Below are 22,194 nucleotides of genomic sequence, written 5' to 3' on the forward strand. Positions count from 1 at the left end.
TATTATTGTCTTATTTATATGATACAAATATAAATATTTCAATTAAGATATTATCGTATTTACAAAATATAAACCATAAATATTTCAATTATTATCATTATGCTATTTAATTTTTATTCTCTTATTTGCTAAAGCAAATAATAGTCATTGTCACCAATTGTTAAGAGCAAATTGTGATTCCATATTTACATTTATGTTATTATTATTACACTGTTTGATTTTTATTCTCCCATTTGTGAAAGCAAATAATGGTTATTTAAATTTATGCAATATTTATAATTGTTTCCTGTTTACAAAAAACAAATTGTGGTTATTTATATTTATGCAATATTTACTGTTTCCCATTTGCGAAAACAAATTGTGGTTATTTACATTTATAATTGTTTCCTGTTTGTGAAAACACTTTTGGGTTATTTATATTTACACAATATTTAATGTTTCCCATTTGCAAAAGCAAGTTATGGTTGCATGTTTACATTTATGTTGTTATTATTATCCTATTTAATTTCTATTTTCTCTATGTAAAAGCAAACAATGGTCGTCATCATTGATTTGTAAAAACAAAGTGTGGTTGTTCATAATTATGTTAATTTTTATAATTATTTTTCATGTATAAATGTAAATTATAATTATATCTCATTTGCAACTCAAAGTTTGCAAAAATCATGAAAAATATGGGTCCAAAAATCCTAAATATAATCAAAACTAAAAATTTAAATATTTTAATTTAAAATCCAATGTTCTGAACGTTAATCATGAAACTAGAATTTTGTGAATTTGGACAAATATGAACTTGAAGTTTTGACATAATTTTTTTTATTATATCATTAATTTTTATTACTTTCATCAACTTGTAGTTGGTGAGAATGTCAAATCTCATAAAGCTCCAATATGTTGCCCTACGATTGGATAGAGAAAATTATACTAAATAGACTCTTGATACGATTCTCCATTTAGAATCTATGAATCTTAGAGGAGCAATTAAAGAAAAAAATAGCGTGTCCTAACAAGACAAATCAAAGGCTACTATTTTTCTCTAACATCACATTCACAAAGGATTGCAAGCCAAATATATGAATATTATGGATTCACTAAAATTATAGAGAAACCTGAAAAAAAATTTGAAAATCAAAGGTCAATAACATTACCAATGACCTAATACCAATAAACTTATTTACGCTTATAAGATTATAAATTTGTTAATGAGTATAACTCTATTCTATTCAAAATAGTCTCCTAATTGAGGTTATGTGGAGAAAAAAATATTCAAAGAAAATATACTAAAAAAAACTTTTTCTATATTTCATCCCTCAATTATGCTCTTGTAGCAGTAATATTGGGAAAGAAACTTCAAGAAATATTCTAAATTAATATACTGTTTGTTAGTGACTGAACAAAATAATGAATTGTTATTGAGAAACCATCAAACATGCCCTACTGGCACTTCATTGTTTCTTGAAGTGAACGTAACTATCAATAACAGTTCTTGTGGGCCCAAACGAGGTCCTAAACAAAATAAATTTTGATCCAAAGGTGGTCAAAACAGAAAATTTCACTACTATAAATAGACCAAAGATGAAACAAAAACAGCAAAAGAAAGATAATGTAGAGTAAACCATAAAATTATGAAAACAAATGTTATAGATGTGGTTCTAAAGATTATTGGCCGCGTATATATTTTATGCCTACACATTTGGTAGATCTATATCCAACATCCATTAGAAATAATGAGAAAAAGATAAAATCAAATTTTGTTGATGGTTTAGATCCTGTAGATCTGACCAACTTTGATGCTTCATATTTCTTTGAAGAATAAAATGCCTAAAATCCAAAGATCAATCTCTATCTTATTTTCTCGTTTTGAAGTCATGAATATTTTTTCTTGTGGCTATGTACTTTGTCCTTTCATTATTTTGTATATGTAATGACTAATGACATTTTGAAATGAAATGATATGAATTTCAAAATTGAAGCATTGGCTTCTAAAGATGATGAAGATATGTGTCTAGTAAATAGTGCAACAACACACAATTCTTAAAGAAAGGAAAATTTTCCTAAATTTAGCATTGTTTGAAGCTACAGTAAATACAATTTCAGGATCAACAAACTTGATTGAAGACTTTGGAAGACCACAATCTTATTAAAAAATGAGACCAGATTAAGCATCAATAATGTACTATATTTAAGTAGATCTAGAAGAAATCTACTTAATTTTAAAGTATAAGACACAATAGTTATCATATTGAAACTATGAGTGAAAATGGTGTAGAATTTCTTTGAATAACTAGTAATGCCTTAAGAAGTAAGCATGTATTAGAAAAATTGCCCTATTTATCAGCTAAATTATATTATACAATTATAAAGGCAATTGAAACTTACACAGTATCGAACCAAAAGTTCTTCAGTCCAAAAACTTTTAAGCTTTGGCATGACCGTCTAGGTCATTCAGGATCTATAATGATGTGTAGGATTATTGAAAATTCAAATGGACATGCATAAAATAATTATAAGATTTTCTTGTCCAATGAAAAATTTTGCACCATCTGTTCATAAGGCAAATTAGTAATTAGACCATCTCCCTCCAAAGTTAGTTGAATCTCTATCATTCCTACAAATGATTTAAGAGGATATATGTGGATCTATTTATCCATCAAGTTGGCTATTTTGTTATTTCATGTTCTTAATTGATGCATCTACATGATGGTCTTATGTTTGTTTATTGCCAACTTGAAATGTTGTAATTGCTAAATTGTTGTCACAAATTATCAAATTGAAAACACATTTCTTAGATTATCCGATCAAGTCAATACAACTAGACAATGCTACTGACTTTACATATAAGATATTTGATGATTATTACATGTTTATTAGGATTAATGTTGAGCATCCAGTCTTACATGTCCATACTCAAAATGGATCAGTTGAGTCTTTTATCAAACAACTCAAGGTAATTGCATCTACTTTATTACTAAAAACTTAATTACTAATTTCTATGGGGGGCATGCTATATTATATGTTGTAGCATTAATTTGCTTGCAACATTTTTCTTATCATCAATATTCTCTCCTACAATTGATTCTTGATCACCAATCTAATATATCTCATTTGAGAATATTTGATTGTGGTGTATATATTCTTATTGTGTCTCCCTAATGCATAAAAATAGGACCCCAATGTCGTTTGAGAATTTACGTGGGATATAATTCACCATCTACTATCAAGTATCTTGAACTATTGACATGTGTTTTTTTTACTATATGTTTTACAAATTATCACTTTGATAAGACAATATTCCCACTTTTAGGGGAAAAGAAAATTACTCCTGAAGTTATGCATGAACTCACTTGACACTTACCTACCATGTCTCGTTTAGATCTTCACAGATCTCAAAGTGAAACTGAAGGGTAGAGAATAATGCATTTACAAATTATTGTCAACCAAATTCTTGATGTATTTGTAGATACGACAAAAGTGACAATATCACATGTACCAGTTGTCAATACACTAGCAAGAATTAATGTGACTGTTAAATAGTCCATTCAAACCGTGACTAATCAATTTACTTCACGCCAAAACAGGTAGACCTATTGGATCAAAGGATACTATTCCTTGAAAAAGAAAAATAAAGAATCAAACAGATATTAATTATGATGATGCTAAAATGATTGAAAAATCTACATTCTCTAATATTCCTCTTGAAGAGGTTATGATCCTTGAAGAGGTCTAAACCTCTAAAGTGGTACAAACCCCTAAAAAACAAGTAAATGAGAATATAAAAATCTCTATAAATTATGCTTATACACGAGAGATATGAAACCATGAAACGATTGACATTGATGATGTATTATCTTACACAATAGCTACTAAAATTATTAATAGTGATGATTTTGAACCACGTACTGTGGATGAATGTCAACAAAGGCATAATTGGCCTAAATGGGAAGAAACGATTCAGACAAAATTAGCTTCTCTAACAAAACGTCAAGTGTTTGGACTAATAGTTTAAACACCTAAAGACGTCTACCCCGTTGGATATAAATGGGTATTTGTGAGAAAAATGAATAGAAAAAATAAGATTGCTAGATATAAAGTTAGAGTTGTAGCCCAAGGTTTTTCCGAAAGACTAGCTATAAACTTTGATGAAACATATGCAGCTATGATGGATATAATCACATTCAAATATTTGATTAGTCTAACAATCTTTGAAGGACTAGATATGCGTCTAAGGGACGTACTTACTGCTTATTTTTATAGAAATCTGGATACTAAAATTTATATGAAATTTTTTAAAGGATGTAAATTGCCTGAAGCAAAAAGGGTCAATCCATGAGGCATGTACTCAATCAAATTACAGAGATTATTGTACGGATTAAAACAATCTGGAAGACCCTATATCCCCTTATATCTTTATAAAAAGTCAGAATCGGGATTTACCATTGTAGTAGTATATGTTGATGATATGAATTTAATTGGGACTCTTGAAGAGCTCAATAATATTGCTGAATACTTGAAAAAAATTTTGAGATGAAGGATTTGAGAAAAACAAAATATTGTCTTAGCCTGCAGATTGAGTACTTTTCAAATGGAATACTTATCTATTTATCAGAGTATATTAAAAAATTACTAAAACGTTTTAATATGGATAAGACTCATCCTTTGAGCACCCAATGGTTGTTTGGTCTCTTGATCCAAAAAATAACCCATTTCGTCCTAAAAAAAGCTAAAAAGATACTCAATCTTGAAGTACTATATCTTAATGTCATTGGAGTCTTATTATACTTGGCTCAATACACTAGACCTGATATATCATTTGTAGTAAATTTATTAGCTCGATTCAGCTTTGCCCCGACCTATCGCCATTTGAATGAAATCAAACATATACTCTGTTACTTATGTGAGACTAGAGATTTGAAATTATTTTATTTAGTCAAAACCCCTAAAAATCTTAGTTTAGTTAGATATACAGATGCCAACTATCTTTTTGACCCTTATAAAGCCCGTTCGTAGACATGATATGTTTTCACTTATAATGACACAGTAATATCATAACACTCCACCAAATAGACTTTAGTTGTAACACCTTTAAATCATTCAAAGATTCTAACTCTCCATGAAGCCAGCAGAGAATACATATGGTTACGGTCTATCATCTATTACATTCAAGATACATGTAGTCTTTCTTTCATAACAAACACTCATTTCATACTATATGAAGATAATGCATAATTTATTGTCCAAATTAGAGGTGGATACATTAAAGGAGATAACCAAACATATATCACCGAAGTTTTTTTTACACTTATGAACTCCAATAGAGCAAAAAGATCGATATTAAGTAAATACGATCTAGTGATAATCTTGTAGATTTATTTATCAAGATATTACTGACATTAATATTTGAAAAGTTAATGTATAATATGAGTATGTGGTAGCTTAGTAAAAAGCCAAATTAATTTCACTATAAAGAGGGGGAACAATCATCAGGGGAGTAATAACACATTAGACAAAATGTACACGATACTTTTTTCTCTTTACTAGGTTAATAAAGTTCTTAATGAGATAGTTTAAGCAAGTCAAACTCCATTTTATAGGACATTAAATAATTATATATCTCTGTTTTGGTTTTTATCTAATTGAGTTTCTTTAAATAAAATTAATATAATTATTTGTAAGTAGGAGTAATACGAGGGGCCTGATAATATAAGATGGATTTCCCACCCATGAAGAAAGTGGTTTGGGCGGTGGTAATTTAATGTATTAGGGCAGTGAATGAATTTCATTGGTTGAGGGGTGGTGTAAAATCCCTAAACATACAGTCCCCCGCCTTTTGCTTTATCTGCGCCTTTCCTTGTACTTCGCTAATGCATGCTTTCCTCCGTTTACCCATTGTCTGCTTCTATTTCTTTTAGGCTGAATACACTTATATCTCTCTCTCCTTTTCAATTATATTCACAACAAAATGGACACTAAAAATGTAATAGTTGACGAGTTGAAGTTTATCTTATATCTTTTGATTCACAAGTGACAATTACATTAAAAGAAACATTAATCTATTAAATGAAGCTTCTTATCAACATTTTTTTTCTCTATATTTTCTTAAACAATAACATTATATATATATATATTTGTACATAATTGAGTACACAAATAATATATAATTATATAATTAGATGATTTTGAATTAAAAATAAAATAATATTCAATCATGTAATAATATATCATTTATTTATACATATATATATATACACATACCTGTATCCAAATTATATACTAAAAAGTTACATAACATTACTCTTTTTTAAATACGAATGTCCTTTACCAGCAATTTTTTACCATTATTAAACTTCTAATGGAAGGGGCAAAAGAAAATTAGAGATCAAGAAGTACTTGATTTTCATTCAAGTTTCATGTGTTTTTGTACATCTCATGTCCATTACATGTAAGCAATTTTGAGCATTGCATAAGTTTTTGTTGATTCGACACAAAAAAGGTTTTAATCCTGATTAAAAGTTGATGTCAATGGTTATATTAAAAAAGACTTTTTTAAAAAATATTTTAATTGAACCTGAACAAAGTTTTACAAAAGGTATATTTTAAGAATAATTTGGTTTTAAAAAATTACCTAAAGATGATAGTTGGATTTCTTTGAGATCCCCCTCACATATCTCGGGATGCCATTGTTAAATGCCAGATATATGATGTTGTACACTCTTTGCTATTTGGTTTTTACAGCTTTTTTTTTTTTTTTAATTTCTTTCCTCACTCTTCTCCTCCACCTTTTCTAATATGTTTGACCGACTACTAACTTGTGATTACAACTTTTGCTTACCCTGCTTTATGGGGATGTGTATCTTGCTCTTCTAATAGGACAATGATTGCATTATATTTGTGATATTATTTGGGCTGAATTTTCTACGAGTTACGCCTAATTTCCTATAAAAATTGGTTGTTTGATGTACTCGGTGAGTATTTTTAATGCCTTTTAATGCCTCAACATGGAAATTAGGACTAATGGCTCAACATGGAAAAATCATTCCTAAGGCATTGGAAAGAAAGAACTTTTAATGCCTTAACATGGAAAATTCATCATTAAGGCATTAAAAAGAAAGAGCGACCAATGCCATGACAAGAAAAAATCACCGTGGTGACATTAGAAGGGCAAAGAAGTCAATGTCGAAGCATTGAAAAATTCATGCTGCGAAATACATAAAGAAGTCCAAATCTTCCTAAAATTTTGCATCCTAATTCATTTAGAACCATAAATATTAGTATCATATGTTACAATACAATATAAATATAAAACGGTGTATAGTATAAAATATATTGAATTAATACGATATAATATATATATATATATATATTATAGGTTATGATACTTATTTTACAATATGATACATATTATTAATACAAATAAATACATTTAAAAAAAATGATGATGTTATAGATGTGTATATAAGAAAATTTAAATTTTTTATAGTATTTACGATATTTTATAAAATGATAATGTATCAATTAATTTTTTTATTATTTTTTTAAAAACTATGTCATATGATATTCGATACACAATACAGAAAATTAGGCTTTTGATATATAATACGATATATGATTTGACTGCTATGTATAAGACTCCCCCAAATACATCATGATAAACCTTAGTAATATAATATAAATAAGTTTTTCTTAGAATATCGAAGTGGACAGCCACATTTAGGTAAACAATGAAGAACGAGAATGACAAATGGGTTTCATATTTTCCTTGTCCAAGCATGATTTCTTTTATTAAATTGATGTTTTGTAACTAATTTATTTTACAAGAAATTTGATGTAACCAACATGAATATTCTGCCAGTGATGGGAATTATTGTATATATTTTGTATATGATGCTTTGCATATATATGTGGGTGTGTGTGTGATGAATGCCCTTAGAATGATAGAACATGGATGAGAGGATCAATGTATATTTTGATACTGAGAACCCTATATGTATATTAGGTGGATATTCCAGAAACGTCCACAACCCCAAGTATATATTATGACCAAGGACACAAAAAATACAGTAAAACTATCATTATTTGATTAAGTGTTGGAAATTAAAGCATGTCATTCTATAAATTACAACAAACATACATGCGTACCTACCTAGATTTGAGTTTGTGACGAAAACAATCCAAATGTGATTTGAGATGTGACCATTAGTCATTTTTACAATGTCATTTGCTTCTGTACTGCCATTTCATTTAGCATAATCAGGGAGACATGACTTTCTATGTCTTTTGTTTTTGGTTCTTGAAGAGAAGAGAAAAATCTTTTTTTCTGTAGTTTTTGCATTAACTTATGTTAAAGGCAGTTTTTGGATATATTTATGAGTGTCCAACTTCCAATTGCCTATGATAGTGTATGCATCTGAGTCGGGTTGACTTGTTATGGGCAAACCTAGACCTAATATCTTTTACTCACACATGACGGAAGACTCGAATCAAATGTTTAAACACAAAAATTCTATACGGTAATATGTTTTATACTTGCAAACGTGTCATGAGACCTCATGAGAAACATGCACTTGGGAGCTAATTACTATATATCTGTCAGAAATAACATAGTCACTTCAATCCAAATAGAATATGAAACATTAGTTTCATTGTACCCTAGACTTATTCGACAACACTAGCTCCCTTTAATCCCTTAATTATTATTATGTTATTTTAATTGTGTTGTTCTAATCATATCTATTTATATACATACAAAATTCTTAATTTAAACTTAGTTGTTTTTCTAATCATGTTCCATAGACTGAATTGTGTGTAGCCACAAGTGTTAAGCTAAGATAGTAACACTAAGAGTAAACATCAAACAATAGTAAAAAGTCTAAAGGTACCAATATAAGATAAATCTCATAAAGTCTCACATAATAAGAAAGCAAAAATTTATCTTCTCACTACTTCAATTGGTTGTCTTACTTATGCATACATGGTATGAATCATGTGCTACAATGTGTATTCTTCATAAATGTCATTGCTTCAACATTGTATAGATCTTAGTTCAGTCACTACCCCTAGTCGCTAACTTGAATTTTTAATCATCTCTCCAAACTTGCAGACATTTATATTTATTAAGAACTTATTTATAACATTCTCTAGTTATTTGGACGTGAAGAATGTAAACCGGCCATTATCAAATATATTTATGCATGACCTCATCTTGATTGATTATAAAGATGACATTTTGACTTTGACAATTCTTTTCTCAACAAATTTGTCTCCCATTGGCACATCCTTTCAGTGCCATTTTTTTTCAAAAATTATGTCTTATCTTTGCTCGCTCTCTCAGCGTCAATGTTGATTACTCATGTTAGTGAACCAATCTCTAACTTGTATGACACTATAACTTGTTGAGCTAAAAAATAATGTATATATAGTGAAAACCCAAAAATTGTGGGATGAAAATTCAAAACAAAATTAACTTAAATTCATGTTTTTTGAGATTGTGTCGCCAATATAATATATAAACTCAACAACTTATCAATCATAATTTACACAGTCCAAGCGATTTAACATATGTAAGATATACATTTCTTAGAATAAGATTGGTCAAAGGATAAATGACCATTTGATGTGTAGAAATATAATGTATGCTTACTCCCCTTTTAGAAATGATGTCTTTTATAAAATTGTGTCTAGTGTTAATATGTTTGGTTATGATATAAAATTTGAGATCTTTTGTGAAAGCTATCCCATCTTGATTATAACAATAGACAATTATTATTCTAACAATATTATCTTATTTACCTATATTCACGAAAAATCTTTTTAACCAAATGATTTCTTGTATAATCACTAAATAATTTCGTTAACTTTAGGGCATTATTATTGAGTAAGAACCTTGGATAGGATGTGTTTAAGTGCTGTAGATTGGTGGTACATACCTTGAGTCAGTTAGGATGCGAAATTACATCTCTTGGTGTGTTTTCTAGGTTCGTTACATGACAGAGTGGTATGGGATACATGCTCGTGTGTGAGAGCTCTAGAATTCAGGTTGAATTTTCTAACCTTTTGACGATAATTGGATATTGTTGATCGGTGAGTTGGAGAATGATGTTTTCTAATCTATAAGCGAAGCAAAATCAACATCAAATTAAAAGAGGATGACAAGTGGCTACTATTAAGGAGGTGGAGAATGGCGTGTGGCCATAAAGAAATGAAATGGCGCTATGTTATGTTTGGGGAGAAGGAGACAAATGCATGGCTAGCTGTGTATGAAGAATGGGAGAAACGTGGCGCCTTTTATTGGAGGAAAATTAAAGATGATGTGAGGATGCTAACTAGGAATAGAGAAAAGGGATTTATAGGAGAAAATTAAGAAGAGGCTAAAACATCTGCTTAGGGTAAAGAAGTGGTCAACTGGCTAGGGAGAAAACAAGGGATCAGGGTTTAAGACAAAATAACATACATACATACATACATACATACATACATACATACATACATACATACATACATATATATATATATATATATATATATATATATATATATATATATATATATATATATATATATATATATATATATAATGAAATTAGTTAATAAGCCAACCGAATCCTTGCACTTTAGGAGTTGAATATGAGCATTTTTTTGGCCATATTTAGCACCTATAATTACTACTTCACAAACTCAAAATAAAAGCTTCAGTTAAATTCAGATTCCATATTCTTTTAACAAATTCAACATTACAAAGAAATCATTCAACCCAATTAATGCAACCAATTTTAAAAACACTAGAAATCACATAAATCACAATTGTAACATCCATAGGTACATTTAAAAGGTAATTTAGTCTTTTGTGTGAGTCAACATGAGGAGGAAAAGTCAAAAGTTGACTTTAAGATGACATATGAGCATATGTAAGGAAGGCCACACCTATGTGTCCTTGCCATGTCAACCAAACAAGTTGATTTAGTGCAATTTTAATTTATAAGTGACACACAACCGTATGTGTCTCGACACATGCCTTAAGCAAGAGAGTCTAATATCTCAGCTATTGTGTTGCATCTTCAACAAGCTCTCTCTAGTGACGTGGTGGTGAGGAAACTAGAGAAAAGAAGACTTAGTTATGCATGACAGTCTTACTAAAACAAGGTAAGTAGACTCTGTCTTCCTCCTCAAATTGTAAATTTGTGTTATTCTTGTGATACAAGGGTGGACTTTTTCCACTCAAACATGTTAGAGGAGAGTCATGGATTGATTGTGATGTATGAGTTTTGTTTTTCTTTTTAAATGAGTTTACACCAAGGAAGTATATGTTTATGGATGTTAATGTGATTTAATGAAGTTATATCGGTTGTGGCGTAAACATGGATAAAAAAAAGAGATTATATAATACCTATAATGCTTCTAAGAATAGGTTTAATTCATGAAAATAATGAATGCATGTATTTTTACACTGTTTATATAGAAAATTATGATTCAAGATAACATAACGAACCTTAATTGATTGTTGAATGACCTTTTAATTATCATAACATGATTCTTGAATGGTTAGATAGGTTTTCTTAATGATTGCATACTTTTGGATGTGAAAAGATTTGTGGAAACTCAATAAGTGTGTGTTTCCAGGCCTATTCCCAAAGCCTAGAAGTCAACACACGATGTGTGGTATAAGGACACACACCCATGCGTTTGACCCTTGGATTTTGGGGCAGGTTCTTATGGTGGATACTATTGACCAACCAACAATCATCTAAGGCATGTAGTTAAACCGTAAGTATATTTAACATGACTAAAGAATAAGTGAAATTACTAAACTACCCTTACGAAGATGTGTGGTCGAGTTAAGATTAGAAGAAAGACTTATTAGCTGAAGGATACACAAAGGTGTAGAAGAGGGTACACGCCCATGCTCCTATGAATAGAGTTATATAAGTTATGGCCTTGGGGGAAGGAACAGTGAGCCTGAACAGTTACTAGACATAGTCATGTGTGGGCAGCACAAACGCCTGTGTATAAAGAGTAAAAAAATAATTTGACTCAGAAACTAAACTAAAAAGAGAAGGGTTGTCCCTAAAGATAAACTAAGTCTTAGGGTATGCAATTATACCTCACGTGCCAACAAACAAAAGTACTTAGAGTTATAAACCAGTAGTAAGGTGGAAGTTCGAGCATGCTAGCCATTCTAAGATCGTTATGAGGGGGCACTGTGAGAAATTATTCCTAATGTCAAACCCACAATAGGGTAATACTCGCAGTAGAGCCTGATTAATGTATAGATGAGTTAGGAAATAATAACTCACATGGCCAAGGTGTTGAATCCTTATATTTGATTCAGACTGATTAGTTATAGTTAGCTTTTAGATTCAGTTGTTTCCACCATAATCAATAATGTCACACTAGATAGAAATCTAAGGGGAGTGGTTCCTTAATGACTATGTAGAGACATAGTTTGACCCAAAAGTGAGAAATATAACCTAGTAACCCTAAGATAAAGTATGTGCACCAGTTCATATATCATGACCCATTATCATTCAGTAGGGAGTTTTATGCCATTTGCAGATGACAAAGTTTAGGGTCTAGGGCATTTTTAGGGAATTTAGACGTTACCTATTTAGTTAGAGTCTCTTGCTTACTTTTATTATACAGGTACAAGTGATCGTGACAGTTGTGGGATGAATGGCGGTCAAAAGGCGTAAAGAACTAGAGGGCAATTCCATTATTTCGCAAATTCTATTTCATATTAAGTTTTTTTCTAGTTTTATGATAGACTTCTTATTTTAGTAGTTTCAAGTTAATAAACATCATTTGTTATACTTCTAGATATGGATTTTTTTAAAAGGATATTTTTGGTATTTTAATAAAAAGTTTATTCAATTAATTTCCATTATACTTTATGTTTTTGTATAAGTGCTCTAGTGATCAATTTAGTAATACTTTTCTTCTAAGGGTAGCACTTTTGAAGAGGGATGTTACAAGGACCAATAAAACATCAAATTAAATAACACTTAATTATACCCCCGTTTTAGCTTGAAAATACTCTTTATGTCCAAGCTTGTACTTTAATTGCTTCTTGTCCTGAAACTAACCTGACATAAACAAAAAGAACAAATTTAAACTAAATGTAAGAAGAATTATTTATTAATAAACTAAAAGAAAACTACATAGGAAAAAAAAATTAGGTTGTCTCCTAAGAGTGCTAAATTTGTCTAATTCATCCATTTGAAGAAGACATTTCTCATTCTTTATTGTAGCCTCATTTAGGATTCATGCTTCAAGTGGATTGTCTAGATATTTCTTGTTAGATACCTTTTTATGCACTTATCCATGATTTATACCGTGTAACAAGAATTCGCAATATTAGATTGCTTACACATTTGGAAAACATCAAATTCAACCTTTTCATCATTGATCTCAAAAGCTAGTTTTCCATTTTTAACATCAATTATTGCTCCTACTATGGCTAGGAATGGTCTTCCTAGAATAAGAGGAATTTTAATGTTTTCTTCATCTCCAAGACTACAAAATCTATAGGAATATAAATTTCCTAACTTTAATTAACACGTCTTCCATTATCCCTATAACATACTTTATGGATCTATTTGCTAATTGTAAGGTTACTGTTATGGGTTTTAACTTTCCAAGCTCTAATATCCTGTAAACAAACAAAGACATTAGACTTATACTTGCACCAAGATTATATAAAACTTTATCAAAAGATTCTTTACCAACTACACAAGGAATAGAAAAAATCTTTGGATCTTTAAGCTTAGGTGGCAACTTATTTTGCAAGATGACACTACATTCCTCTGAAAGAGGTACCATATCAAACTTTTCGAGTTTCCTTTTATGAAATAGGATATCTTTGAGAAATTTGGCATATGTTGACATTTGAGTAATCACCTCCACAAAGGAATATCAAGAAATATCTATTTAAAGACTTCTAAAAACTTTCCAAATTGTTAATCAAACTTTGTCTTTTGGTATCTTTGAGAAAAAAACAAATACCTAGTATAGGTTTTGGATGAGACTTTCTTTTCAAGAGCTTTTTGAACATTTTCTTAAATATTTTTCCTCAATAAGTCTTCTTTATTAACTTTTTTAATTTTCTCTTGCTTACCAGCCTTATCAACCTTATTCTTAGCCTTGCCTATAGATTTACCCAATTGTTTACCATTTTTGGTGACAATTGCATTACAATGTTCACTTGGATTTTAAGGTTGGCTAGGTAATTTTTCTATTTCCCTAGAATTAGGAGCACTTACTTGTTAACCAAACTATACATCAAACATCCTATTATGTGTAACTAACTGATCAACCTTGGGGCGAAGTTATCTAATGGTTTTATCTTAGGCATCAACTTTTTGTTTTTGAGTAAGGATAAAGTTCTCTATCATCAATTCTAAATTTGATTTCTACTCTTGAGGTGGTAAAGGTGATGTAAGGGTTGTGGTTTAATGTTTCTAGCTTAAAACCTTAGAGGTGGTTGTCTAATATTTTGGTTTAGGTTAGAAGTATTAGCTTGGTTTGACTATGTGAAGTTTGGGTGGTTCCTCCAACCTGGGTTATATGTATTTGAGTAAGGCTTACCCTATCCTCTTGGTTACAATTGAGGAAGTTCACTTGCTTATTTGAAGGCTCAAGTGTGTAATAGGTACATAATTGACATTCATAGCTCGTATGATCTCAGCCACACATCTCACAACTAGAAGTACTTACAAACTTCATAGGTAACCTCTCCAATTTCATTGTCAATGCATCCAATTTAACATTCACCATGGTAATTCCATCTACCTCATGCATTCTTAAATGTTTTTTATAATTAATTTTATCATTAGACCATTGACAACTGTTAGAAGCCATTTCTTCAATCAAATGCAAAGATGCAAAAAATGTTTTACCCATTAGTGACCCAGTAGTGGTTGTATCCAAAGTACTTTTCAACGAATAATAAAGACCATTGTAGAAAGTCTGAACAACTAGCCAGTCGAGCAAACCATGATAGGGGCACTGCCTTTGTAAATCCTTGAATTTCTTTTAAGTTTTATATAAAGACTCATCATCCCTTTGGTAAAAAGTAGCGATCTCATTTCTCAATTTAACAATTTTACCAAGTGGGAAATATTTTGCAAGGAAAGCTTAAGAAAGTGCCTACTAAGAAGCAAATATACTAGGTACCTTAGAATCTAACCAAGTAATCACTCTATCCTTCAATGAAAAAGGAAATAGCCTTAATTAATTGCATTTTCAAGAGCCATGTTCATCTTGAAAGTGTCACATATTTGAAAGAAATATGACAAGTAGACATGTGGATCCTCATTTGCTAACCCTCTAAACTGATTTTATTGTACCATCTGAACAATGGAAGGTTTGATCTCAAAATTGTTAGTGACCACAATAGGCCTCACAACATTAGAATAACCATCATGAGCAATAGGTATAACATATTCACGAAGAGTTTGCTAATTGTTGTTGTTATCCTCTATAACTATTTTTTGTCTTACTCATCTTTCTATTTTACGTCTTTTAAAGGTTCTCTTGATTTTTGGGTCAAACTCTAGTGGTTCAAGATTTTGAGATTTGGTCATAAACCAATAAAGCACTTACATGAAAAAAACCAAAACAACAAGAAATCAAATAAAACAAAAATAAAATGAAATTAAACTCTGGTCTAGTTAAACTATAAATTATAATAATATGAACAAAACACCAATCCCTAACAACAATGCCAAAAACTTGTTACCTATGGCTCACAAATATATGAGTCAACCAAGTAATATAAAAAGACATTGGTCCTACAAGGATTGGTTGTCAAGTATTAGTTCGTTTTTTAATTTAATTAGCTAGAGAAATAAAATGATAAATAAGAGAAATCGAATTTAAATTAATTAAAAAGTAAACTAATAATTAAAATTAATAAAAGAAATAAACATCCAACAAATTAAAAGTGAAATACTAATATAAAGAAGCCTAAGGTTTATTAGTAACGAATACAATTAAGATTAATGTTAAAATAAATTGTTGATGGTTAATTATCCTATTTTACCAAATTCCTTTCTTAAAGTTAATTAGACATGTTAAGATTAAAAGCTTACCTACTTTTGTGCTATGATATTAATCAAAACCCATTAATTTTTATGACAATCAATTTGCCCATAAAGGATTTATATTTATCTTTAAATAAAACCTTAGGTTTAGCAAAGACAAAAACTAATTGAGTGTATATTTCTCAATATCACACTTCAATCTATAAACAAGCATGGTATTGGACCCTAATATCAAACAAGAAGTTAAAAACAAAATTACTAAATCAAACATTCATCATCGTAGATCAATAATAAAAAACCATTACACAAGTATATATGTAGCCAAATAGAATAAGAATGTAAGTCTGTCATGCCATGTTGACTGCACTTGTAGCTAATCACTATAAATTAAATATTATTACTTGTTAAGTTTTATGGGGATTTTTAGTTATATGTTTTTTAAGATAATGAGATGTACTAGAGTAAACACCAGAGAGAATCATGTTGATAACCCTAGAAGACTCAGAGTGAGAGGGTAGTTCCCTCAATTCCCCATGTAGGCTTTAATGTTAAAAGCATCATAAATTTGATTAGAGAGGTTTTAAATGAGCAAGGATGTGCCTTAGTTTAAGCATGTGAGTCACTAAAAACACCGTCAACACAGATATAGGGTTCAACAGAAGAGACATTTGTATTGATAATAGCACCAACCAGGACTTAACTGCACCATATTTTCAATTTATCGAGTATCCACCAACCTTATAAATTTGATGGTACGAAGGACCTAGCTACAGTTAAAGAGTACTAGATTTAGTAGAGAGTGTCATGACCCTATTTGCCATGATGGATCAAGAGAGAGTTAGATATGCTACCTACTTTTTTAAATCTAGTGCTAAGACATGGTAAAACCTTGTCTAAGAGACAACTGAGATTTCAAAGATGTCTTAGATAAAGTTCAGGAAAAGATTTAAGGGTGAATTTAGGGGTGCAGATATGACATACATAAGAGCTCAGAAGTCCCTTATATTAATTCAAAGCACAAATTTAGCGAAGGGAATACTCCAACAAGTTTAATTATTTGGCAAGATGTGCCCTTGAGATAACTAACACTAAGACTAGATAGATGGAGAAATTTGTGTACAAGCTCAATCCAACTATAGATCGAGATGTTATGACTGGTATACAATTGCCCCAAACTTACAATAAGACCCTAAGTAAAGGTTTTTGTTAAGAGGATGTATTACCAAAATCAGACCATAGTAGCCCTAACACTAGTACGAGTGCCACGACTCAATAATAGTGGTGCTTAGATCTAGAGAGGTCCTTCTCTAGAAAGAGAGGGAAAAAAACTATTCTAGCCTAAGGGAAAAAAGAAAAGTTGAAAGAGCAATAAGAAGTAAAGAAGAGTGTTTGACTAGGCAAGCAATTTGCTTCAAATGTCGTCAACCCAAACATATGGTCGGGTCATATCCCAAGGCTTTAGTTTGAGTTGGGTAGCTAGTAGGAAGAGCCACTGCTAGAGTTTTTACCATCACTTAAGGGCCTATTGAGCCACTAGTCAAATTTCTTACCTTGGTACTCTTTTATACATTCTGATTGATTGTAGTGTTATGCATTATGTTGTAGCCAAGAGTTTAGTTGAGAGGTTAGAAGTACAATAAATAAAAGTGACCTAGAGAGTCAAGATAGAGTTACCAGATGGTGGGTTAGTAATAAGTGATGAGATGGTGATGGGACAAATTATAGAAATTCAAGGTAAGTAGCTTATTAGAGTTGAGATTGACTATTGGTGCAAGAAAGTCTAATTTAACCTTGAGAACAAAGATCAGTTTGAGTTTGGTAAGAGGCACATCAAAAGCGTGATGATTAGTCTCATAAAGGAAAGAAAAAATATTGACTGAGGGATGCACAAGTTTCTTGGCTCATGTAATGAGTAGTTAGAGTTAATTTTGAGTATGAATGAGACACCAGTCATTCAAAAGTTTCTAGATTTTTTTTTTTAAAGTTACTAGGATTAGCTTTTGAGTGAGAGATAGAGTTCAACATTGAACTGACATTGGACATAACACCGGTTTCAAAGATACTATATAGAATGACTCCAACCAAGCTACAAGAATTAAAAGAAACAACTCCAATAGTTATTAGAGAATGGATTCATCAAACCGAGTCACTTTTCCTGAGAAATACCCATCTTGATTGTTAAAAAGAAAGATAGGTCCATGAAAATATGCAAAGATTACCAAGAGCTAAACAAAGTAACAATGAAGAACAAGTATCTATTACCTAAAATAGATGATTTATTTCATTAGTTAAGAGTCGTACTGTTCTCAAAAATTGACTTAAGGTTGGGTTACCACTAAGTAGGGGTGGCTGAGGAGGATATACCTAAGACAACCTTCTAGATGAGGTATGACCATATTAATTTGTTGTGATATCGTTTAGATTGATCAATTCCCTTACAGTGTTCATAGACTTGGTTAATAGAGTTTTCCATGATTGCATAAACAAGTTTACTATGGTCTTCATTGATGACATTTGGTATTCTCTAAGTGTTATGAGGAGCATGAGCAACATTTAAGGTTTACTTTGTAGAGGTTAAAGGAAAAACAATTGTATGCAAAATTCTTCAAATGTGATTCTAGTTTGATAGAGTGACCTTCTTGGGGTATGTGGTTTCAATAGAAAGTATATTAGTTGACCCAAGCAAGATAGAAGAAGTACTAGACTAATATAGACCAAAGACTATTAAAAGGGTTCGTAGCTTTTTAAGTTTAGCAAGGTACTATAGAAGATTCGTAGAGGTGTTTGTTAGGTTAGCAAGACCTCTCACAACTCTCGCAAAGAAGGAAACTCAATTTTTGTGGTCTGATATATGTGAAGAAAGTTTCCAAGAGTTACATAATAAATTGACTTCTACTTTAGAATTTGCCCTACCAAAGGCTGAAGTCGAGTATGATTTGTACACTGATGCATCTCATAGCTCTTTGGAGTAATCTGAACATAGAGAGGTAAGGTAAGTAAAGGATTTCAAGACTAGATACCCTACTCATGATTTGAAGTTAAAAGCAGTAGTGTTTTTCCTCAAGATTTGGAGGCACAACTTATATGGAGTAGGATGTAATACCTACATAGATCATAAGAACCTAAAATATTTCTTCACTCAGAAAAAGTTTATGATTAGACAAAGAAGATAGTTCGAGTTAGTGAAGGATTACAACCATAACATCAAGTACTTGTAATATCTGGTAATTATTTTTATTATTAATATTGTTATTTTTATATTAAATATTTGGAATAGGATAAGTTTATTTTAAGGTAAGTTTGAATTCTTAAAAGGGGATAAGGTAAGTTTGAATTTTAAAATGGGGATAAGGTAAGGTGGAAATAATGGAGGTTAATGTTTGTCATAAATGAGAGATTAAGTGACCCCTTTGAAACTTATGTAGAAAAAATATTTTCTTTCATCTAGCTCATACATTCTGGAAGAGTCAAGAGAGATTGTGAGTGTTAGTTAAAAAAACAAAGTTGGAAAAGGGATTGGAATAATGAAACAATTCTGCCAGAATAATTTTTTGTACTAAGGTAAGTCTCAATATTTTCATTTATTTGGGTATATATGTGAATTATGATTTGAGGATTAGAGTTTGGTTTTAAGAATTGCAATTCAATTGTGCTATTGTAGGGTAGAACATACCCTAGTTTGCATTGTATATTATTTGTTCCTTGATAATAGTATATTAGTTTGTAAAATAAACAAAAGAAAATATATATTATTTTCAGATTTATATTGATAATATTTATGTTACCTTTGAAGGTATCTATTTGTTAATAATAATTTTTTCATATATATTTTATTCTATTTTATTTTATATATCAACTAAATTTTATAGAAATATGAAATTTTTAGTATTTTGTTTATATACTAACTTTGTGAATTTAAATTGCTAGTCTAGAGTATTTTAAAAATACTGAAATTTTCATTTTAGATGTTATAAAGTATTATTAACCATTTTACGAAATTTCTTTGATTTTTTAAGTTACAAATATAGTATAAAATTAACTAGAATCTTAACATATTAAACCTAGAATTTTTTTTATAGCATTTATAATCTGTAAAAGAATTTAGTATTTTTATAGTTTTCATAAACATTTTCAATTTGCATAATTTTTTATATATAAATGGGTATGTCTAGTTCTATTATGGAAATTTTTGTAATTTTACTAATTAAATATAATTTATGAAAATTGTTAGTTAAACCTGAAATTTTTGTGACAGAGCCTATGACTTGTGAAAACAATTAAATTTTTAGAGCTTTCTGTACTTTTTTTTACTTGAATTTTTTTTATAAATAAATTAGCATGATTTAATTCTGGAAATTTTCATAATTTTTCAAATTATATGATATTTATTAAAATTGTTACAAGATCGTGTGTCCGATTTAGAAAACTTTTAACAGTGTTGGTGATTTGTTAAAGAAATTCATCTTACTTGGTTTCTTTTTTTAAATTATTTTTAGGTTTATTTTTTTATTTAAACCATCAATATATTAAGTTTATTTCTAAAAAATTTTGTGATTGTTTGATTTATATAGAATTTTATAAAATTACTGGAAGCTTCAGCTATCAAACCTAAAAACTGTTGATGGTACTTTTTACATGTGGAAGAAATTAATTTTTCGAGAAGTTTTTATATCCTTTTAAGCTGAAAATTGTTTTGATAAACTGTTTATATGTCTTCTTTGTCCTTGCCAAGTTTTGTAATATTTCAATTTATATAGAATTTTATAAAATTCATAGAACAAAGATTGTATAGTGTAGACATGTGTTAGTTGGGTGTAAGGTTGTTCATTTGGATACTTTTAGAATTTGTGAAATCGGGTTTGAATTGAGGTTTTTCAATGGAATCTAAAAGGATTTATAAAAGTTATTGATACAAGATGAATTCATTGATTGTGGCTAGGAATCCGAATAGGTTTTGCGTGGTAGTTTGAAAACGTATAAGAGTTGTATGGATCTTTGTTCCTAATCAAATTAAGTAGAAACTATTCTTTTTGTATGCATATAAATGTTATGTATTTAGAAATGATAGTCACATATGAAAATTTTAGTTTTGGTAAGTTATATAATATTTTATACATATTTTCTATTGAACCCAAATATTTATACAAATGTTTTCGTAACTTATATAAATATTTCATTTTGTTTGTATATAAATACTTTTGTAAGTTATATAAATATTTCGTTTTGTGTATATACAAATGTTTTTGTGAACTATATAAATAGTTCGTTTTGTTTATATATAAATTCGCAAGTTATATGAATATTTCAATTTTGTATATATAAATATTTTTATAAGTTATATGAATAATTCATTTTGTTTATATATAAATGTTTTCGTAAATTACATAAATATTTTATTTTGTTTATATACAAATGTTTTTGCCAAGGAAAAAAATATTTTTATAAACATTTTTTTTAAACCAAAAGATTTATATAGATATTTTTGTAAGTTATATAAATATGTTGTTTTATGTATACATAAAGGTTTTCGTAAATTATAATATATTTTCGTAAACATTTCTTTTAAACTAAAAATTTATATAAATATTTTCGTAAGTTATATAAATATTTTATTTGGGTACAAGTGTTTTTGAAAGTTATATAATATAAATATTTCATTTTGTTTATATGAAATGACTTTTGTAAGATATAAAATATTTCTATACACTTTTTTGTTTTACCCAAATTTTATTTATTTAGACATTGATTTACAAATTTATTTTAGTACTAATTGGAGTAAAATTACTTATAGCGCATTCATTATATGAAACTTTGTATGTATATGGTTTTTGACTCATTGTCTAGTCTCTAAATATTTGTTCTGAATTCTGAAACTATGTCCAATTGGAATATTTGTTCTGTTATGCATACTTTTGAATTTTGGCCATGGCACCAGGATTACAGGTGACATCTGATTCTGAAATTCTGGTTAGATTAGTAGGATTATAGGTAACATCTCATTTTGAAATTCTGATCGAGTCACTGGGAATACAAGTGATAGTACATGACATGAGTCTGAAAATTTTTTTTTATTTGAGATTGATATATTTTATTTCTTTACTCGATATTGATATATGATTCTTTTGTACTTAAGATTTATGTATGATAGTTTTTACTTGAGATT

The 22,194-nt window shown here is 29.5% G+C and overlaps 1 non-coding gene across 1 annotated transcript; it reads left to right on the top strand.

The window, feature by feature from the left end:
• Positions 1-14,977: 14,977 nt before the first annotated feature.
• On the top strand, positions 14,978-15,084 carry LOC123196060. Its single transcript, XR_006497585.1, has one exon. It is a non-coding gene; the product is annotated as a small nucleolar RNA R71 (small nucleolar RNA).
• Positions 15,085-22,194: the final 7,110 nt, after the last annotated feature.

The sequence above is a fragment of the Mangifera indica genome, chromosome 1 (assembly GCF_011075055.1).
Source record: "Mangifera indica cultivar Alphonso chromosome 1, CATAS_Mindica_2.1, whole genome shotgun sequence".
Classification (NCBI taxonomy): domain Eukaryota; kingdom Viridiplantae; phylum Streptophyta; class Magnoliopsida; order Sapindales; family Anacardiaceae; genus Mangifera; species Mangifera indica.